The sequence below is a fragment of the Desmodus rotundus genome, chromosome X (genome assembly GCF_022682495.2).
Source record: "Desmodus rotundus isolate HL8 chromosome X, HLdesRot8A.1, whole genome shotgun sequence".
Taxonomy (NCBI): domain Eukaryota; kingdom Metazoa; phylum Chordata; class Mammalia; order Chiroptera; family Phyllostomidae; genus Desmodus; species Desmodus rotundus.
Window position 1 is genome coordinate 31,499,908 of NC_071400.1, and position 22,567 is coordinate 31,522,474.

At 39.2% G+C, this 22,567-nt stretch overlaps 1 long non-coding RNA gene across 1 annotated transcript in view; it reads left to right on the top strand.

Annotated features, from left to right (window-relative positions):
- The window catches only part of LOC139440532 (uncharacterized), a 126,978-nt gene that overhangs the window by 33,638 nt on the left and 70,773 nt on the right, over nt 1-22,567 (top strand). Inside the window, exon 4 of the long non-coding RNA XR_011650784.1 lies at nt 175-255. This is a non-coding gene — a long non-coding RNA (uncharacterized lncRNA). The remainder of the gene's footprint in view (nt 1-174; nt 256-22,567) is intronic.

Below are 22,567 nucleotides of genomic sequence, written 5' to 3' on the forward strand. Positions count from 1 at the left end.
TATGGAGGGCCCGTTGTGTGCCATGTATTGTTAGACGTTGAGGATAGACAGTGGGATAAGACAGAGTCTCTCCGTTTAAGATGGAGCTATGATCAAGTGAGTTCACCAGTGCACAAAATATAGTTATAATACAATGAACTAAAAATTGATAGAACTTTGCATTCTATATTATAGGAAGATGTCTGAGAGGTGCTACACCCAGCCTTGAAGAAGATGGTACCAGGGAAAATTTTTCTAGAAGTGATAATTCCTGAGGTAAGTGGTAAAGAATTATGTAGGATTTAGGTAAATGGAGGTGGTGGGGGTGGCTGAGATGTTCTTAGAGGGAAGAGCAACAGAGTGCAAGGCAGAGAGAGAAGTAGCTTAGTGCAGTTGGAGAATGACAAGCCGTTCGAATTGCCTGAGCGTGATGTGCAAGACAGAGAGTGGTGCGGAAGTCAGAGTATAGAGAAGTAAGAGAAGGCTGGGTAATGGATGGCCTTGCATACTATGTTAAAAAGTGACCCTCTCTATAGAATTGGAGGTTGATTTTAATAACTTGGGAGTTGGTCGTGTTAGGGTAAGCAAGGAGAAAGGTACAGGTGAACAGGTGTTTCAGTTGCTGGCATGTTGTGGCTGCATCCAGGGATTAAGTAAAAGCCTTCCTTCTTGAGAAGGTCTGTTAGTAGGGTTACTTGTGTAGAGGTGGAAAAATGGGGGAAATCCAGTAACTGGTTGACATCCTTAATAGTTCAGGAGTTTTTTCATTCCAAAATAATTCATACTTCATCTAGCATTCCAAAGATATCTCAGCTGAAGAGAACTTGTCCTTGGCACTTCTAAGCTTTCTAAAATAAACATCTCTGGACTGGCTCAAGAATGACACGGACAGCCGAGTTGCAGGGAGTTCTTCAAGACTAGGGAAACTCAGGCCAGGAAAGTGTGAGAAATCCCAGTAATTGGTCTTTGGAAAATGGTCATGAGGCAGGATAATTAGATGTTAGGGGAATTCTTGACAAATGGGAAAAGGGAAACTGAGGCAAATGGTGAGGTAAATAGGGCCAATCAAAGCAAGCAATTTACATGCAGCTAGCTAATCTCAAGATCTTATCTTCCCTAACCAAGGACAATAAAGAGCAAATAGTTTATCCCTCTCCTCCCTAACCAGAAAGGAAATAGTTTAAATGACCCTGGTCAGGGAGATAAATAACAGAGACCCAATTAGTGCCATTAGTGCCAGACAAACTTAAGGACAGATGAAGTCAGGGGAATAAATAAAAAATCCAATTAAAACAAAACAAATTCAAGATAGAGGCAAAGCTGACCGGAAAATGATCTGGTCCCTCCATGCACTCATTTTTGTACATCAACATAGTAAGGAACACATCTGGAAAACTAATGAATATTCTGCTGAAATCCTCTTCCCTGAGACCTCCCATAAGACTCCCATCTGCAAAAGAGAGATAAAAAACCTCAAGACAAAAGACCCAGCTCTCTCTGGAGCAGCCAAGGACTTATCTCAGGTGCCAGCTTTTTATTTTCTTTCTCCTAAACTCCCACTGTCCCCAGCTTTACTAAATACACTGTTAAAATCACCTGGACTCATGTTGTGAAATCTTTCCGGCATTCAGTAAAGAAGCCACACGCTACTGGCCAGCCTGAGGCAGACCTGCTCTGGCCCGGTTCCCTGTGGTAACAGTCAGGCTGTGTGACACAGGGCAGAGGGCATTATCAGACATTTGACCTCTCCAAGATACATTTGGAAGGTGTCTTTCTATTTCCCACTCACCCAAGTCCAGATGATTTTGTACCTAGGAGACTGAACTTTGGTTAGACCTAGGTCCCTCACAGTTGGTGTAATGTAAAAAAAATAAAGGAAGTTTATGGTGGACACTTACATTCAGTAGTTACTACATTGAAGCCACAATGTTCTGGAAAATCAAGACAACTATATATTTTTTTCAAAGAGCAACAGGACATTATACAACTTGTTAATCATTTGGGAAATACAGAACCTTACCTCGCATCTTGCACCAAAATAAATTTCAAATATATTACATACTTAAATGAAAACATTAAAACATAAAGTACAGAATAAATTGTAGATTCAAATTCATATACTCAGTGTGTAGAGAGGTTTCATAATCATGAAGACAAAAACAAAACATAAAAGGAAAAATGAGATAGATTTGATTTCATAAGAATTAAAAAAAATACCACAAATAAAATTAAATACAATGACAACTTGGGTAAATATTCTTATTATATACCAAACTCTCATAAATCAAGAAAAATATAAAAAGATGAGAAGAATAATGGACAAAGATCATGAACAGGAAATTCACAAAAGAACAAATAAACATCAAAAACTGTCAACTTCATTAAACCTCAAAGAAATGCATATTAAAAGATTGAAACGACAAGATGTTGCCCAAGTTCAGCTAGTAGGGTTACTAGGTTGGAGGTGGAAGGACTATGGGGAGGGACATCTCATAAACTGCTACTGGGAGTATAAATTGATATTATACTTGTTTATGATGAGGCCAGTCTGGAAAAGTCCAGCCATTGTTAATATACTGAGAACGGGTTGCGCAACATTGATGTAACCTGGCAGCCAAGGAGAGTGGGCTGGAATGTGCATGTGTGAACAATGATGACTTCATGTTACTAATCAGTGGGGGTGGTAGATGCCATTGAGTGAGCATGTGTACTGTGTGCCCTCGCACTCAAAATGACTGAGCGAGTAGAGTAACAAATCAGCATCAAATTTTGTATTAAGCTTCAACATTCCTCTGTGGAAACTACTCGTATGATTCAGAAGGCCGCAGCTATGGGCAACTGGTGATGGGCAGCTTTATCATGATGATGCGCCCGCTCAAGCATCATGTCTTGTGCAGAGTCTCAGACCATCAATGAGATTCAGGAAAATACAATGGGGCAGATGATGGCGATTGGGAGAACCGTGTGAGGTCCCAAGGTGCCTACTTTGAAGGGGGCTGAGGCGTTATAGTCCTGTGTATAATGTTTCTTGTATCTTGTATCTTCTTCAATAAATGTCTCTATTTTTCATATTACATGACTGGATACCTTCTGGACAGACCACATATATTTTGTTGGGTAATTCAGTAAAAGTATTAAGACCTTAACATGTATGTGACATGGATATTTTTTGAAATACCTCTCAGTGTGTTTCCTTATTAAGTCCTGAGGACTTGGAGAGAGTGAATGCTATCTTGAGAAGAGTATTTTGTCTTGTCCAGATAGGAGGAAGACATAAAAATGTAGCCATTTCTGGTTCCTAGAAGGGCTGCCTGGGAATAAGAAGGGGGTAGTCCCAGATAAGCTTGGGAGATTCTTTATTTTATTTTATTTTTTTCCATTACCATTTAGTTCCCTTCTACCCTCCCCACAACCACCACACTATTGTCCATGCCCATGAGTCCTTTTTCCTTTTTGCTCAATCCCTCCACAGCCTACCCTCCCCCCTTAGCTGTCATCCTGCTCATCATCTATGAGTCTGTCTCTATTTTGCTTGTTAGTTCCATTTGTTCATTAAATTCCATATATGTGTGGAATCATATGGTATTTGTCTTCTCTGGCTTATTTTACTTAGCATAATGTCCTTCAGGTCCATCCAGGCTGTCACAAAGGGTAAAACTTTCTTCTTTTGCACAGCCGAGTAGTATTCCATTGTGTAAACATAAGTCTGGGAGATTCTTAGAGCAATAGAAACAGTTCTTTGCATCCCCACATGAAAACTGGGAAAATAGTCAGTTCTCCTAGAGAAGATCATGTCCAACATGATGTCACCCAGATAAGAGGTTAAAAATGGCATGGTGGCATTATGCATTGGAAGAAGGAAAAATTATCCCCTAGTTTATCATGGCACTAAGATTGGCATAGCTAGGACCTGGAGAAGGCTGTGGAGAGTTAATGGGGCATGGGCCAGCTTACTCCCCAAATGACACTGGGATGAGAAGACACCAAGAAGAGGCTATGGGTAGTCAATCCCTAGAGGTGAATCATGGGGACAGTAGTGATGCTTGTGTAGGATGTACCAATAAGCTACGGTGAGGGTGCCACATGTTAGAGCCAAGAAGGTAGACATCATTAGTCTCAAAGACCAGACTAGGTAAAGATACCAGCACCAACCCTTATGAGCTTCAGATGGTACCCAAAGACAATGTCAAATGAAAGACCAACAGAGACCTCAAGAAAAAATCAACGGCTAGGGTCCTGCCCTCAATTGCCATGAGGGTATCTTGGGGAGGAGGAGTAAGAGAAACCTTGAAAGTCTCAATATTTATTCAAAGGAGATTATTTACAATAGAAAATATTTTTTAAAACTTCAACAGTTAGCTGTGGCTGCTGTGGCTCAGTAGGTTGGGTGTCAGCCTGCAAACTGAAAGGTCACTGGTTCGATTCCCAGTCAGGACACATCCCTGAGTTGTGGGCCAGGTCCTTGGTTGGGTGTGTGGGAGAGGCAACTGATAGATGTTTCTCTAGTATACAGGTGTTTCTCTCTCTCTCTCTCTCTCTCTTCTCCCTTCTCCTCTCTCTAAAATAAATAAATAAAATCTTTTAAAAAAACTTCAAGAGTTAAAGATATCTGCCCTGACTGGTGTAGCTTAGTGGGTTGGTGAGAGGCAACTGATCAATGTTTCTCTCTCTCATTGATGTTTCTCCCCCTCTCTTTCTCCCTCCCTTCCCCTCTGTCTAAAAATAAATAAATACAATCTTGTTTAAAAAAAAAAGTTAAACATACCTTACACAGATTGGTGGTTGCCAGAGGGGTGGGGGGTTGGACTGGGTGAAAGAAATGAAAGGATTGAGAAGTACAGATTGAGAACTACAGAACAGTCACAGGGATGTAGAGTACAGCATGGGGAATATAGTCAATAATGTGTACGGTGCCAGTGAGTACTGGAAATATTAGGGGGAATACTTTTAAAAAGTCTAATCACTATACTGTATATATATACTTGAAACCAATACAAAATAATATTGAAATTAATTGTAATTGAAAAGAAAGAAAGAAGGAAAGATAGATATCTTTAATGGACAAGTTTACATCTGCATGCCTCCTGTATCATTCAGAGGCATAAGGGCTTCTGAGAAACTTTAGATAGAAAAAAATAAAGTAGCTGCACCTATTTGCTGGAAGTATAAATTTCCTGTTTAGCTATATCCTTTAGTCTAGCTATTACACATCTAGTACTTTATTGTAAAGAAATAATTGGACAAGGACCCAAAGATACACTCTCATATAAACACAAGCACACATAAAACCAAATGTTCATCATAGTATTGTTTTAAAATTTGAAAAACCAGAAATTGCCTAAATGTTTATCATCTGAGTCATGGTTACATTATAATAAATCTGTATGAGTGTTACTAAGTCTTAGTTAAATAACTCTTCAGTCATTACAAAGAATAAGAGAAATCTCTTTGTATTGGAATGGGAAAGACATCTAAGTCATAATGTTAGGAGAAAAACCAGGATGAATATTGTGTATAGGATAATCTCATTTATGTAAAAATCTATAGTGATATATATTCACTATATACCCATATATAGTGAATATATATGGATATATAGTGGATGGAAGTATATCCATATTCTGTAGGAAAATAGAAGAGATTATATGACTGTACATAGTGTGATCCATTTTGTTTAAATAAGTGTATGTAATATATAATTTATATATGTGTGTCTATATGTGTCTATGTGTATGTATGAAAGTCTCATAGTATCTGTATTATTATATTTTTAGCTGTGATTATTGGTGGATAATGATGTGATTATTGGTAGATAGTTTCCATTGGTGGAAAGTGAAGTACAATTTTCACTTTTTTATTAATATATTTCTCTAGACCTGGCTGGTGTGGGTCAGTGGATTGAGTGCCCGCCTGCAAACCAAAGGGTCGCTCATTCAATTCCTAATCAGGGCAAATGCCTGGGTTGCAGGCCAGGCCCCCAGTGGAGGATACACAAGAGGCGACCACACATTGATGTTTCTCTCCCTCTCTTTCTCCTCCCTTCCCCCTGTCTAAGAATACATAAATAAAGTCTTTAAAAAATATATATGTTTCTCTATTGTCTGATGCTTTCCCCCAATGAGTTAATATTTTCTAATTAGAAAAATCAACAAATTTATTTCCTTTTCAAAATAAAAATAATGTACATATTTAGTAACATGAAAATGTTCTTAATAATGTATTAAAAGAGCAGATTATTAAAATGTGATTTAACATTTGTTTTTATAAAAATGAGTACATGTGCATATAAAGAGGATAATGTGCTAAAATATTGAAAGTGCTTATCTCTGGGTCTTGGGGTTAGCAAGGATTTTAATATCATTTTTCTTTTTGATTAAGCATATTTTCTAATTTCCCTTTAATAAATATATTTGTGAAATTAAGGGGGAAAAGCACAAAAAGCATAAAGTTCTAGGTATATTAAAGCAGAGCTAGAGTATCTGGTTGGCAGATTTGAGGCAGTTGCTGATGTGTCTTTCAGGGAAAACGGTGGTCATGCAGGACTGGCTACCTAATTGGCCAGGTGTGGGGAATCGGACCAAGCGTGGGAAATATGTCTCAGCCCCCACTCAGAAAAGCCAGTGGGGAGCGAGGTTGGCGGGCAGGACCCACGTCCATGGATAAGTTCTCCACTGGGAAATCAGGCCTGCATTGTACCTAGACTGCTATGAGACTTGCTCTTGCTAAAACTCCCTCACCCTGAATTGAGGCAGCAAATGTTTACTGAGTATCTTCATCTTCCTAAAGTCTGTGCTAAACCACCCAAGTATGGAGTGTGAGCAACTTCCCCCTTGAGCTGTAACATCCTTCTCTTTGAAGTAATTAGCAGTGTAATTTTATCTTCCTAAAATCTGGGCTAGACCTTCCAGGTATGGAACCTAGCCATTTGGACCACTTCTCCCTTTACATTGCAAATGTCCTCCTTTGATGTATTCAGCGACACCCTCTCCCTTGTCTGCAAAAGATAACCACCCAAAACAAACCTTTGCATAGTAAAAGAGGACCTTCTTTGATGTAAGGGACCTAGAAAAACAATAAAAGCCTGTCAAGGCAAGGGTTGGGGCGCTCCCCTCTTGAGGGAGTGGCCGTGCTGTCCCTTTTCCCCCACAGGACCTCTGTAGTCCATGTGTATGTGTATTGGAATACTGCAACCACAACAACAGATCTTGCCAGCCGCGATCCGCGTCAGCCAGGCCCAGTGCAAAGTGAAAATGGTTTATTCAAAACCAAGAAAAAATTGAGGAACTACTATAAAGGACACATGGACAAAACGAAGGGGGATGGTGGAGGTGGGGGAGGGAGGTGGGTTTGGCTTGGGGGGTGGGGTGGGGAGAAAATGCAGACAACTGTAATTGAACAACAGTAAAAAAATAAATAAAAAAAAAAACAAGAAAAAATTGTTAAAAGTATGAAAACATAAAACTTTTAAAAAATATTCTGCATTTTACTGATCTTTTTAAAAAAATATTTTTAAAATTTATTTTTAGACAGAGGGGGAGGGAGGGAGAAGGAGAGGGAGAGAAACATCAATGTGTGGTTGCTGCTTGCCAGTCCCCTATTGGGGACCTGGCCCACAACCCAGGCATGTGCCGTGACTGGGAATCAAACCAGTGACCCTTTGGTTCACAGGCCAGCACTCAGTTCACTGAGCCACACCAGCCAGGGCTAAAGCTTTTATTTTCTATCACATATCTTTTCTGCTCACATGGCATGGTCCATTGTCCCATTGAACTTCACTTCTAAAACGTAAATTCAAAGGTAAAATTATTAAGAATTTCAAGATGGCAGTAATAGAGCAGTAAATCAAGCAGGGACCCTTCTGCGTGGGGTGTGTGTGTGACTGCACAGGTTGCACTTCTTTAAAGCTGGCTTTGCGATCGCAAAGAGGAAGCCTGGTTCTGGATGCTGTTGTCAGAGACGGTCTTGAAACCAGTGGCAGTGTTTGTCTCTTCCTACCAGCTGCAGAATAATTTCGAAAGACATGTCCAATGTTTTCTCTTTTTGTACTATAGTTTTTATATTATGATAATACAATGATTTGGGAATATCCCTTCCTCTTTTTTCTGGAAGAGATTTTGTAGAATTGGTGTTAGTTCTTCTTTAAATGTGTGGTAGAATAGTTCAGTGAAACCATCTGGATCTGGAAATACCTTTTATTTATTTATTTATTTATTTAAAAAGAATCTTTGTTTATTTTTTATTATTATTTTTAATACTCATCTGAGGATATATGGATATGGAGAGCATTTTGATGGTTACCAGGCGGGAGGGGGTGTAGGGGAATGGGTGAAGAGGTGAGGGGATTAAGAAGTACAAGCAGGTAGTTACAGAATAGCCATGGGGATATAAAGTACAGGATAGGAAATGCAGTAGCCAAAGAACTTATACGTATGACCCATGGACATGAACAGTGCTGTGGGAATCGCCTGAGGGAGTGGGGGGTGCTGGGTGGAGGGAGGCAAAAGAGGAAAATTGACACCATTGTAATAGAATAATCAATAAAATATATTTAAAAATAATTATTATTGTTTATTATTATTATTATTTTCTAAGCCTTATCCGAGTATATGTCCATTTATTTTTATTTTTATTTTCCAGACCCTATTACTTTTAAAAATTAAAAAAAATTTTTTCTATTACCATTTAGTCCTTTTATCCCTGCCTCCCTCCTGCAATCACCACACTGTTGTCCATGTCCATGAGTCTTTCCTTTTTGCTCAATCCCTCCAGCGCCTACCTTCCCCCCTCTTAGCTGTCATCCTGCCTCTATCTATGAGTTTATCTCTATTTTGCTTGTTATTTCAGTTTGTTCATTAGATTACAAATATGAGTGAATTCATATGGTATTTTTCTTTCTCAGACTGGCTTATTTCACTTAGCATAATGTTCTTCAGGTCCATCAAGGGTAAAACTTTATTCTCTTTAATGGCTGAGTAATATTCCATTATGTAAATGTCCCATAGTTGTTTTATCCACTTATCTACTAATGGACACTTGGGCTGCTTCCATATCTTGGTGATTATAAATAACGCTGCAATGAACATAGGGGTGCTTATGATCTTTTGAGTTAGTGTTTTGAATTCCTTTGGATATATCAACAGGAGTGGGATCGCTGGGTCAAAAGGCAGATCCATTTTTAATTTTTGGAGGTATCCCTATACTGTTTTTCACAGTGACTATACCAATCTATATTCCCAACAACAGTGTTAAAGCATTCCCCTTTCTCCTGTCCATTGATTTTTAGAGATAAAGAAAAGGAGAGACAGAAACATTGATGTGAGAGAGAAACATTCATAGACTGCCTCCTATACGTGCTTGGGCCTGGCATCAAGCCCACAACGTGTATTCATGCCTTGATTGAGAATCGAACCTGCAACCCTTTGGTGCATGGAACTACACTCCAACAATTGAGCCACATGGACGAGGGCTGGAAATTTCTTTTATTAATTGAAGTCTTTTAAATTGCGAATTAAATTTCCTTATAGTTATCATGCTATTCAAATAATCTATTTCATATTGGATGAAGTGTTAATTTGTTTTTTTATGTTTATTTTATTTTTATTATATTTTATTGATTATTGTGTTACAGTTGTCCCAATTTTTCACCCTTTGCCCCCCGCAACATAGCACCCCTACTCCCTCAGGCAATCCCCCCACCATTGTTCATGTCTATGGGTCATGTGTAGGTTCTTTGGCTACTCTATTTCCTATACTATATTATACATCATGAGGCTATTCTGTAACTACCTATTTGTACTTCACAATCCCCTCACCTCTTCGCCTATTCCCCTATACCGCCTCCCATCTGGGAACCATTAAAACACTCTCCGTGTCCATGATTCTGTCTCTGTTCTTCTTGTTTTCTCAGTTTGTTTTTTAGATTCAGTTTTTGATAGATATATATTTGTTGCCATTTTATTGTTCATAGTTTTGATCTTTTTTTCTTAAGTTCCTTTAACATTTCATGTAATAATGGTTTGGTGATGATAAACTCCTTTAGTTTTTTCTTGTCTGGGAAGCACTTTATCTGCCTTTCGATTCTAAATGATAGCTTTGCTGGGTAGAGCAATCTTGGCTGTAGATCCCTGCTTTTCATGACTATGAATGTTTCCTGCCAATCCCTTCTAGCCTGCAAAGTTTCTTTTTTTTTTTTTTTTTTTTTTTTATACTTTTTATTTTTTTATTTTTATTTTATTTTTTTATTGTTATGCAATTACAGTTGTATGCCTTTTCTCCCCATCCCTCTACCCCACCCCAGGTGAACCCACCTCCCTCCCCCCTCTCCACCCTCCCCCTTGGTTTTGTCCATGTGTCCTTTATAGTAGTTCCTGTAATACCCTCTTCCCACTATCCCCGCCCCCACCCCCCACCCCCGCCCTGGCTATTGTTAGATTGTTCTTAACTTCAATGTCTCTGGTTATATTTTGTTTGCTTTTTTCTTCTATTGCTTATGTTCCAGTTAAAGGTGAGATCATATGGTACTTGTCCCTCACTTCCTGGCTTATTTCACTTAGCATAATGCTCTCCAGTTTCATCCATGCTGTTGCAAAGGGTATAAGCTCCTTCAGCTGACAGTCTTATGGGAACTCCCCTGTAGGTAACTAATTTCCTTTCTCTTGCTGCTTTTAAGATTCTCTCTTTCTCTTTTTAACCTTTGGCATTTTAATTATGATGTGTCTTGGATCGGGGCTCTTTGCATCCATCTATCTCATTTGTGACTCTCTGTGCTTCCTGGACTTCATGTCTATTTTCTTTACAAAAATAGGCAATTTTTCTTTCATTAATTTTTCAAATAGATTTGTAATTTTTGGCTTTTTCTCTTCTCCTTCTGGTACCCCTGTGATGCAAATGTTGGACTGCTTGAAGTTGACCCAGAGGCTGCTTATACTATCCTTGTTTTTTTGGATTTTTTTTTCTTGTTATTGTTCTGATTGGTTGTTTTTGCATTTTTATGTTCCAAATCATTGATTTAATTCTCAGCTCATCCACTCTACTGTTGTTTCCCTGTAAATTGTTCTTTATTTTAATTAGTGCATTCTTCATTTCTGACTAGATCTTTTTTATGTGCTTGATGTCATCACTAGTTTCCTTGAACATCCTTATAACCATTGTTTTGAAGTCTGCATCTGATAGATTGCTTATCTGCATTTTGTTTAGTTCTTTTTCTGGAGTTTTGATTTGTTCTTTCATTTAGGCCATGTTTCTTTGTCTCGTCATTTTGGCAGCCTCCCTGTGTTTGTTCCTACGTATTAGGCAGAGCTGCTATGATTCCCTGTCTTGGTAGAGTGGCCTAATATAGTAGGTATCCAGTAAGGTCCTCCCCTATCACCCAAGCTGGGCACTCGAGGTGCACCCTTCATGTGGGTTGAGTACACCCTCCTCTTGTAGTTGAGCCTTGATTATTGTTAGCAGGTCAATGGGAGGGATTCATGTAGGTCAGTCAACTCACCCTCTGTGGAGGATCAGCTGTGCAAGGTTGGGATGGTGGTGGTCTGACGTGGTATGTAATTGTCCACTGGGTGCGCAGTATCTGGGGTTTCCCGGATGGTGGTAGCCAAGATCAGCCCCAACCTGTGTTTTGCCTGGGGCCACCCTGCCTGAGGTATAAAGCAATCTGAGATGGCTGCTACTTGTACTGGGTTTGGAGATTGCTGTTAGTGCTGGGCATGGAGTCCTTTTGCAACAGGTATGAGGGCTGGGAGCTCACTGAGGCTGGCTGTTGCTCATTTGAGAGGATTTAGGAAGTTGTGAAGCATGAGCCAAGAGTAGCCATTCATATGGGAAAGCAACTTGTGTGGGCCCATAAGTTGGCTGATACTGAGTCTCTGGGATCTCTAGGGTGGGGCAAACTGCATTACCTAGGTTGATGGAGTCTCATATATGCCACCAGCCTGTGGGCTCTGTGGCACTGTTTGGGGGAGGTTCAGAAATGGGACAGTGGCCTGCCTTTCTGTTGAGAGAATGCTGTCCCCCAGCTCTTATCTTGATGCCAGACACTTCACTTTTTCCCTGTATGTCACTGGTGTCTTTCAAGCTGCTACTCTGGTTCTGGAGCTCAGAGGGAGTGAGTCTGATGATGTCTTTGTGTGGGTTCTTTAGGAGGAACTGCTTGAGACTCCAGAAGTTTCTTCCACTGACTCAATCCCTGGTGGTTTGTGGCCAGAAATTATGGAGGCTTATCTTCCTGGCACTGGAACCCTGGCCTGGGGGGACTGGTGTGGGGTTGGGACTCCTCACTCCTGAGATATCCCTCCAGAAATTTTATCTACCACACCTGGATGTGGGACCAGCCCGTTCCACATCTCTGTTCTTCCTACCAGTCTGGTTGGATGTGGTTTCTTTAATTCCATAATTATCAGGCTTCCATTCAATTAGATTTTCGATGGTACTAAATGATTGTTCTATATTTTAGTTGTAATTTAAAAAAATTTCTTTTTATTTATTTATTTTAATTTTTATTGTTTTCAAGTACAGTTGTCTCCATCCCTGCCTCCCATCCTCGATCCTAACCCACTTTCGTTTTGTCCATGTGTCTTTTACACATTTTCCTTGACAAACCTTCCCCCTATTCCCCCCCGTTATCCCCTCCCACCTCCCCTCTGGTTACTGTCAGTTTGTTCTTTATTTCAATGTCTCTGATTATATTTTGCTCGTTCGTTTGTGATTTTGATGTGGTTGTGCAATAAGATGAGCCGTGTTTACCTATGCCGCCGTCCTGACCAGTAGTCTCTAATTGGTGTTGTTTCAGGAATTGGTTCATTTAATTTAAATGGACAGATTTATGTGTATAGTTGTTCATAGCATTGCTATTCTTTTGATGTCTGAAGGATATGTAATATAATGTGTGTCTTCTCTCTTATTTATCAGTCTTACTGGAGGTTTGTCAATTATTTGATCTTTCTAAAGAATCTCAGCTTTGTTTCATTGATTTTTTTCTGTTTTCAATTTAATTGATATCTGTTCTTCCTTTATTATGTCTTTCCTTCTACTTGCTTTGGATTTATTTTGTTCTTCTTTTGCTAGATCCTTAAGGTGGGAGTATAGATTATCGATTTCAGGCTTTTCCTTTTTTCTGTTGTATGTAATTCCTGCTACAAATTTTCTGTTTAGCATGTTTTAGCTTTGTCCCACAGGTGTTGATAAGTTATGTTCTCTTTTTTAAAAATTTTCAAAAAGATTTGATTTATTTATTTTTAGAGAGAGGGGAAGGGAGGGAAAAAGGGAGGGAGGGGAACATTGCTGTGTGAGAGAAACATTAATTGGCTGCCTTTTGCACACTCCTCAACCAGGGACCAGCCTACAACCCAGGCATGTGCCCTGACTGGGAATCGAACTGGCAGCCTTTCAGTTCATAGACCAGTGCTCAATCCACTGAGCCACACCAGCCAGAGTGCTATTTTATAATTATATCTGCCCTTTTAATTTTTTTTATTTTCTATTTCCATGATTTCTTTTTTCTGCCTTCCTGTGGGTTTCTTGAACATTTTTTAGAATTCAATTTTAATTTATGTATACCAACTTTGAGTATATCTCTTTGTATATTCTTTTTCATCTTTGTTATAGGTATTATATATATATATATAAAACTTATCTCAGTCTATTGGGGTCTTCATTTTACCAGTTCAAGTGAAGTGTAGAAACTTTATCTCCTTTTATACTTACATACATTTAAAAGTACATTAGATGGTGTTATGACTTTTACTTCCATCACCCAACAAAATTTGGAAGGCTAAGAAAAGTTCTATTTACCCATATTTCTGCTTACTATATTCTTTCTTCATTTCTGATGTTGCAAGATTCCATTTTTAAAGCCATTCTTTTATTGCAGCTGGTGACAAGTTTTCTTAGTTTGCTTTCATCTTAGAATGTTTTGATTCCCCTTTTATTCATGAAGGATATTTTCACTGCATATAGGGTTCAGGCTGACAGTTCTTTACTTTCAGCATATGAAATGTATCATGCCACTTCCCTATGGCCTGCATGGTTTCAGATGGTAAATCCAATGTTATTAAATTGGTTTCCCCTCTAGGTATGGTGTCATTTCTCTCTTGAGGCTTTCAAGACTTGTTTTTCTCATTAGTTTTGAGAAATTTGACTGTGATGTGCCTAAGTGTGGAATTTTGAATTTATCTTCTTTGGGATTCCCTCACTTCTTAGATATGTAGATTTATGTCTTGTCCTTGTGCCAACTTTGAGAAATTTTCAGCCATTATTTCTATTTGTTCATCTGTATTCTTTATCATATCCTTAAAAAAACTGGCAAATGTAAGTGCTTCCCTAAGTTTTGTGAGCCACTTTTGCAAATTAATCAAATCTGAGGAGGGTTTCATGGGAACTTCTGATTTGTAGCCAAGTCAGACATAAGTTGTGGTTAACCTAGGGATCTACTATTTGTGATAGGCAGTCTTATGGGACTGAGGGATCTGACACTATCTCCAGGTAGATAGTGTTAGAATTGAATTAAATTATAGGACACCTAGCTGGCAAGAATACCTAGCATAGAGAATTTGCTAAGAAATTCTCTATGACACCACATTTGGTGACCAGAAGTATCATATGTGAAGGGTTCCATGTGAGCATGGTGTCTATGTAAAGGTAAAGGAGAAACACAGGAGGGAAAAATGGTTTTTCCCAACATAAGGGGTAGAGTGAACTGAGGTTCTTTTCCCCCTAAATAGGAAGGAAAAATCTGAGTTTTTTCTCTCAATTTGGAATTTCTCTTATGCTTTGTGCTTTCTGAATTTGAGGATTTATAAGTTTCAGAAATTCTAAAAATTTCTCTGCTAATATCTCTTTGCATACTGATTACTGACAAGTGCAACGCCCCCCCAGGGCTGTTGAAGTATTAGCATCTGTATACTGTTCTGCTATCAGCTTCTTTTTTGTTTTTGACTTGTGGAGATTTCCTCTTCTTTTCTTGCTGGGTGAGTTATGTTATACGTGAAAAAGATTAAACACAAAACCACAGAATTTCTATTTATTTTGTAGCAGGAGAATTTTTAAGGACATCTAGTCCTCCATATTGCTAGAAATGGAAGTCCAAAAATTTTCCCATCCCTGCATTTGTCTTTGAGACTGTATGCATGATTTTACTGTAGGTAGCACTTAAGAGTTAAGTTTAAGATAACATTAAGGGTTACAGTTGAAGGCTCATTGAAAATATTAGTCTGGAGGCAACTGGGTCCATGAAGATGAGCCCTGTGGTTGAGGGTTGGAGAGGGGTGGTAGAGAGTAAAGTGAGCAAAGTTTGTCTTCCTTTGAGTTTTTGATTTCCCTTGTTTCCTTTCTGACTTTTGCTAGCTGTCTAAGTGTTCAGCATATTTAAAATTTTTTTTCTTTTTGAAAAATTTTATTGTTGTTCTAATACAGTTCTCTGCTGTTTCCCCCACCACTCCTCCCAGCCAACCCCACCTCTCTCCCCTGATTCCACCCCCCCCACCTTGGTTTTGTCCATGTGTCCTTTATAGTTGTTCCTGAAAACCCTTCACCCTTTTCCCCCCATTATCCCCTTCCACCTCCCCTCTGGTTCCTGTCAGTTTGTTCTTAATTTCCATGTCTCTGGTTATATTTTGCTTGCTTGTTTGTTTGGTTGATTAGGTTCCACTTAAAGGTGAGATCATATGGTATTTGTCTTTCACCAACTGGCTTATTTCACTTAACATAATGCTCTCCAGTTCCACCCATGCTGTCACAAAGGGTAGGAGCTCCTTCTTTCTTTCTACTGCGTAGTATTCCATTGTGTAAATGTACCATAGTTTTTTGATCCACTCATTTACTGATGGGCACTTAGGTTGCATAAGTCGTGACACCATAAAAGTCCTAGAGGAAAACATAGGCAGGAAAATCTCAGATATTCCACGTGGCAATATTTTCACTGATATGTCCCCTAGAGCAAGGGACATAAAGGCAAGAATAAACAAATGGGATCTCATCAAAATAAAAAGCTTCTGCATGGCTAAAGAAAACAGCATTAAAATGAAAAGAGAACCAACTGTATGGGAAAACATATTTGCCAATGACACCTCAGGCAAGGGTTTGATCTCCAAAATATATAAAGAACTCACACAAGTCCACTCCAGGAAGACAAACAACCCAATTAAAAAATGGGCAAAAGACCTGGACAGACACTTCTCCAAGGAGGACATACAGAGGGCCCAGAGACATATGAAATGATTCTCAGCATCGCTAGCCATCAGAGAGATGCAAATTAAAACCACAATGAGATACCACTTCACACTGGTCACAATGGCCATCATAACCAAATCAACAAACAACAAGTGCTGGAGAGGTTGTGGAGAAAAGGGAACCCTAGTACATTGTTGGTGGGAATGCAGACTGGTGCAGCCACTGTGGAAAAAGTATGGAATTTCCTCAGAAAACTAAAGATGGAACTGCCTTGTGATCCAATGATCCCCCTGCTGGAATTATACCCTAAGAACCCTGAAACACCAATCCAAAAGAACCTATGCACCCCAATGTTCATAGGAGCACAATTTACAATAGCCAAGTGCTGGAAGCCACCCAAGTGCCCATCAGCACATTTTAAAAAGGTGTTTTAGTTTCAGTTTCATTATCTGTCCAATGAGGATAATAGCTTCAGTTTTGTAGGGTTATTATAGAATCAAGTGAGATGAAATGTATAAAATGCTTGGCTCAGTGCCTGGCACAAGAAAGTGTTCAAGGAATGTCAGTTCCTCCATATGTCTTAAGTAGCATCCCTTTCTTTTTGCTGTCTCCATTTACCAGTCAGCATTGAAGGAAGATGGGACTGAAACTGGGTGGAAGAAATACTATGTAGGCAATATAGCAGTGGGCAAAGAGAAACTAGGAGAAGAGGAGGACCTTAGTGATAGAAGAAAGAAAAGGGAAATGTTGACTTTTACTCTAATGAGGCAGCCATTCATAGGTAACTTGGAGACATAGAATCAAACACCTGTTACCTCTGAAATAGTCTGGTAATTCTTTTGTTTATAAGCAATGTTTCAATCTCATGCAACTTTAGCTTATTAAAAAATAGGCATCAAAGGGAAAAGGAGAGGATGGAAAAGAAAACATATCTTAAGTCTAGACTTAAATCATAAATAAGAGAAAATAGGATACAATTTGTATTACTACTGAGAATAAATGGAGTGTAGATTTAATGACATAAAAATGCCTTCTGGAATTTCATTAATTGAAAAAATATGTTTTCAGAGGAATAACTTGTCAGCTGTAAATTCTTGCCTTTTAGTTTAGATTAAAAGGCCTTACTCTATGTAAATGAAATTTAATGTAAATGAAAAAAGGCAATGTAAGTGAAAACAAAATATACATTTATTTAGCATGGTATGTATTGTAGTATTCAGGTATAATACTAAGTATTAAAAGTAGAGTTTCAATCTCATTTCTTAATTTATGAGTTTCTGGGTGAGTTAGATTTAATAGTAATTTTTATAGGCTTGCTTCATGGTTTAATTTTAACCAATATTAGTGATCCTAATTCAAATGTCAGAGAGTTAGATTAAGAACTAGAAAAGGATTTAAATTACGCGCTTCTGCTGTTTTTCACTTCCCTGATTTACCAGTTGCAGTAAAGCATGAATTGTAGACTTGCTCGTCTCTAGAAGATCATGACTAATACTAGAAATAATAATTGTTACCACCCCTAACCAAGAGAAAGATCATAAAAGCAGTAACTGATTTGGGATGTATGTGTGTGTGTGGGATTTATTTCTTTTGAAGTGAGAGTGAAAATAGGTAATTTGTATATAGTTTATGGGAACATATGTAGGACTGGTTTTGGGGTAATCAATCAATTGTTATTCAAGAGGGACTTTGAGAGACTCTATAGAAATGATTTTGAAAAAGGGAGGGAGGGTGCAACTGAGCAAATCAGGGCTTGGCCACATAGTGCCTTGACATATGACCCGACAATTAGTGTTGAAGGAAACAGGTTTTTATTAACAGGGTTCCAACCTTGGAGGGGGGGGGTGTCTGAGAGCACTCTTACTCAGAGCCCTCCTCTCCTGTGAGAACCATCACTTCCCTTGCTCCCCAAAAGGCTACAAGCCAAAACCATGGCCAGAAGTTCCCCATATCTGTCCATCAGCCAGTCACGCAAACAGATCTCCATCCCCTCTGGAAGGTGCTCTTGTGGGTTTCAGAGTCACCATCCTCTCACAGCAGCTCTCTCCTTCAGGATGCGGGGTATGTTGTTCTCAGCCTCCATGTAGTGGTTCAGGAAAACATGTGCTGTGTTATACTGGGTCATGATGCAGGCCAGGGAGATATATATCCCAAGAGAGTGGCTTCTCTGTTCATCCTTCAGAAAAGCAGAAGTCTGCAGCTGAACATTCCCGGTCACAGTTCATTTTAGCTCCAGGCATCTCCCATGAATCCGCGCTTGGTTAGGCAGGTCCCAGCACAGCTCCATCAGCTCTGCCGTGATGTTCTCCTTCTTACTCCAGACCTCGTGGCCTACTCCAAACAACATGGCTTCTCCCTAACATACCAGACCTCATAGCTGACTCCCATTTATACCCTTTCAGACTGCGTGGCTTCTTCCGTCCCCAGAGAAGCAGAAGTAGCTCCTCTCTCACTATAGACCACCATGCCTTCTCTCTCAGCCCGCCCTTATTTTAAATGCTCGGCCCAGAACTTCCTATGTGACCTCATATTTGGCCCCTTCTATGATATGCCATTTTTTGCCAATTCCCCTATATCTTTTACCTTCTTTTGGCTGCCATCTTTAGTCAGGGCAAGAGTTCCTAGTGACACAGGGACATTCAGGGTGGGCATCTGCCTCCCCTGACAATGTCATGAATCACTATATGCTCTTTTGCCCTGGGTGGCAGTCCATTTCCCTTCAGGAAAGGCACAGCTGTTAACTCGCCACTTTTATGCAAAGTATCTTAAACCATATTATCCACTTCTGCCTTCCCCTAATCAAGGGCTGTGGGGGTTTTCTCCTATTTTCAGGGGACCCTCACTTTGCACCCTGTTACAAGGGGAGAAGAACCTGTGTGTAATTCAGAGATAGGATGCAGCTCAATTGGCTATTATGTGTGTGTGCGTATATGTACACACACACATCACTCAGAAAAGAGTCAGAATCATTGTTTTAGAATCCCTATTTTCTAACATGACTTCTTAACTAAAAAACAATAATCTGAAATATCAGTATTAGGTGCATTAACATATTTGGTTACAATTGTGTTTATTGAACATAATATAGAGTGAGGATTGTTATTCTTAGTTGTGTGAGAATTTTTAATGATTTATACACAAAAAAGAGTTGAGTCTTAAGAACACTGGACCAATGTGCTCCTAATAAATGTACCTCCAGACCTTTCCTGCCAAAACCCTCAGTCGAGCTTCAGGAAAACATTCTTTCCCATTTTTCTTCCTAGCCCTTCTCTATAGCCAAGAGGCATAATTAAAGCTACATATTGGGGTAGGGGTGGTGGAGTTCAATTGTAATCTAATTAAGAGCCATTTACAGATACCTAGAATACTGACAGAGTCTAGCCTAAGTGTGCAGGTGTCTCTCATTTGTTACTGATTGATTCAGAGAAACTCCACAAACAAGAAATCCTTTTAGTAACATACAAACAGCAATCCCACTTAAAAAACTGAAGTTGCTACTGTCCCATCCATCATCAGTTGAAATGCCAAATTCCTTTCCCAGTGTAGTGGTCGAGTTCAGGCTCTGAAATTAGTTGGGCTTCATATTATTAATAGATTCTACCACTACTGGCTACGTGTAATCTTTGTCAAATTAGCCCCTCTGTGTCTCTTTCTTCTATAAAATGGAGATAACGAGGCTTCCTACCTTATAGGGTTGTTGTCAGCCTTAAATGTGATAATACCTGTAAAACACTTGCCACAGTATCTGGGTATGTAGTGGATATTCACTAAAAGTTAGCTATTATTACTGTGTCCTTGAATGATAAATGACAATAAAGAGTTAAATATCTAACTATAATCATTTTGTCAATCTCAGCAAACACTCTTTTGATATAACATACCTTAATTAGAGCAATACCATCATTTTAACCATTACGTTGGGAATAGTATAGTCACAGTGTAATTAACTAATCATTTTTTGGATATTAACTAGCTACCAGTCAACTGCACATCTCAACAGACCTACTTTATGCATTGTTATTGTGGGGGCAGAAAAATAATTTTCCTCTTTCCAAGTTCTGGTTGGACTAACAATCAAATTAACGTGAGACAGATTAACGGGGGAAAGAATGACCCAATTTGTTATATGTGTACATACGGGCTCCATAAGAACATGAGACCGGAGGACACACTGGGTGGTTGAGGCTTATATGCCATTCTGGGCTAAGGAGAGGGAGGCAGGGGCCTGGGACTTCAAAGGGAAAGTAGGCAACTCACAGGTAGATGAGAAAGAGCAAAGATGTGATAATCAAAGTCTTTTTTTTCCAAATTTTTAAATTATTTTATTGTTCAATTACAGTTGTCTGCATTTTCTCCCCACCTCTCTACCCCACCCCAGCCAAACCCCCCTCCCTCCCTCACCTCCACCCACCCCCTTGGTTTTGTCCATGTGTCCTTTATAGTAGTTCCTGTAAACCCTTCTCCCCACTGTCCCCTCTCCACTTCCCTCTGGCTGTTGTCAGATTGTTCTTAACTTCAATGTCTCTGGTTATATTTTGTTTGCTTTTTTCTTTTGTTGATTATGTTCCAGTTAAAGGTGAGATCATATGGTATTTGTCCCTCACCGCCCGGCTTATTTCACTTAGCATAATGCTGTCCAGTTCCATCCATGCCATTGCAAAGGGTATCAAAGTCTTGCTGAGCCACCCAGAACAATGGGACACTGGTGAGAGTCTGACAGACATTGCTTGGATCCTTCCAGTCTGCCACACTTAGTTCGTATGTGCTAAAGTGAATATGCAAAGTTTGCCTTCCAGAAGCAGGTTTTTCTATCTGAATTCCTTTAAGCAGGTAAGGGGGAGTTAAAAAGAAACCTCTTCTTGAGTTTGTTAGATTTTAATTGTTTTCAGTTTGAAATAATCTGCACGCCAGGGTGGCACATTCTGGGGAGACTGGTTCTAGACACCTACATTATCTTTTCCTATGAAAACAAATACTCTAACAAACCATACAAACTTCCCCTGATGAAGAGGTCTGAAAGGGAATGGTAAATCTAAAATGGGAAAATATTAGAAATGATGCAAAACTGAGCTTCCATAGTAGAACAACATATGAGGCAACGTGAGCTAAGTAATATTAATTACCAGAATCTCTGACATTCTGCTATGCTTTTCTTTTAGTCATTCTCTTCTGTGACATTTCAAGTAAAATATGTTATTTATTATTATTTTAGTATTAATTACATTTTCCCCTCTAAAATACGTAACTGAAAATTTTGCTGCATTTGTAAATGCACTTTTTTTTTGATAACTAGGGGGCAAAATTCTTGGCAGGGCAATGCAGCTTCAATGTGGTAGAGCAAGTCAATGAAAAAGTGAATTATTTGTTCACCAAATTCTGCTTTACAGTAAACTTTTCAGAAACTTAGCGATTGTGTTCAGTCAGGGTTATCTGTGTAAACACTCAATACCATAGTGTGTAATTACAGGGAAACCAGGAAACGTGTTCTCCCAACACTTTGACCGTAGTGTGTGTTGTGGCTAGAAATAGAGTGAGAGGTTGACAGAGACTGATGCATCTTCCACAGTTCCCTGTGGCATGCGTGTGGCTCCCTTCCTGCCAAGGCTAGAGACATCTATCCTTTGCCAGCTGCTGTGTTCAGTTGTCTGGGTGATTTCAGGTGTCAGTGGGTTCATTCCAGTGGGGAAAACGGCTATATATCTCCGCTATTTAAAATGTCCTGTTAAAACATATTAGGAAAAGCTGGGGAGTGAAAATCATAGTCTTTCTGACACAGTTTATGTTTGGGTTCTGTGGAATTGTCCAGGTTGTAAACTTCAGAAGCCTGCAGAACGTAGTAAAGAAACCAGTTTTATATTAATTTTAAATACATACTGTAAAAGGGGCTTCAGAGCAGCTTAGGGAGCAAGGGAATGCTGTGGACACTGCATTTCAAAATTCTGTGACATTTGGATCTTCAGATATCGTATCAGCAAGGGGAAATTGGGTGGTGTAAGTGGAATAATAGATGGTACAATCAATTGGATTGGTAGCTCCTTTTCATCAATAGGCTGGATGGAAACATGGGAAGCATGCTTGCCAGATTTAAGTAGATCATAACGATGAATGCAATGGATCCAGAATCACGACACAAAAAGAGCCTGGCTGACTTGTCCTATGGGTTAAAATGATGAAATTTAACAGGGATACATTGAAAGGTCTATACTTAAGAAGAGTGATTTATTATTGGTTGGCTGAATAGTTCATATTTATATGCTATCGGGGTTTTTTTACTACCTGTGTAACATTAGGCAAGTTACTTAATCCTGTTGGAGCCTCACTTACCTCATCTGCTCATGGTAAAAAAGAAAATCCAATAGTGCAAAGTAACGTACAATGAAAAGTAAGTCTCCCAGCTCCCCAGTTCCTCAATCTCTTTCTCCAG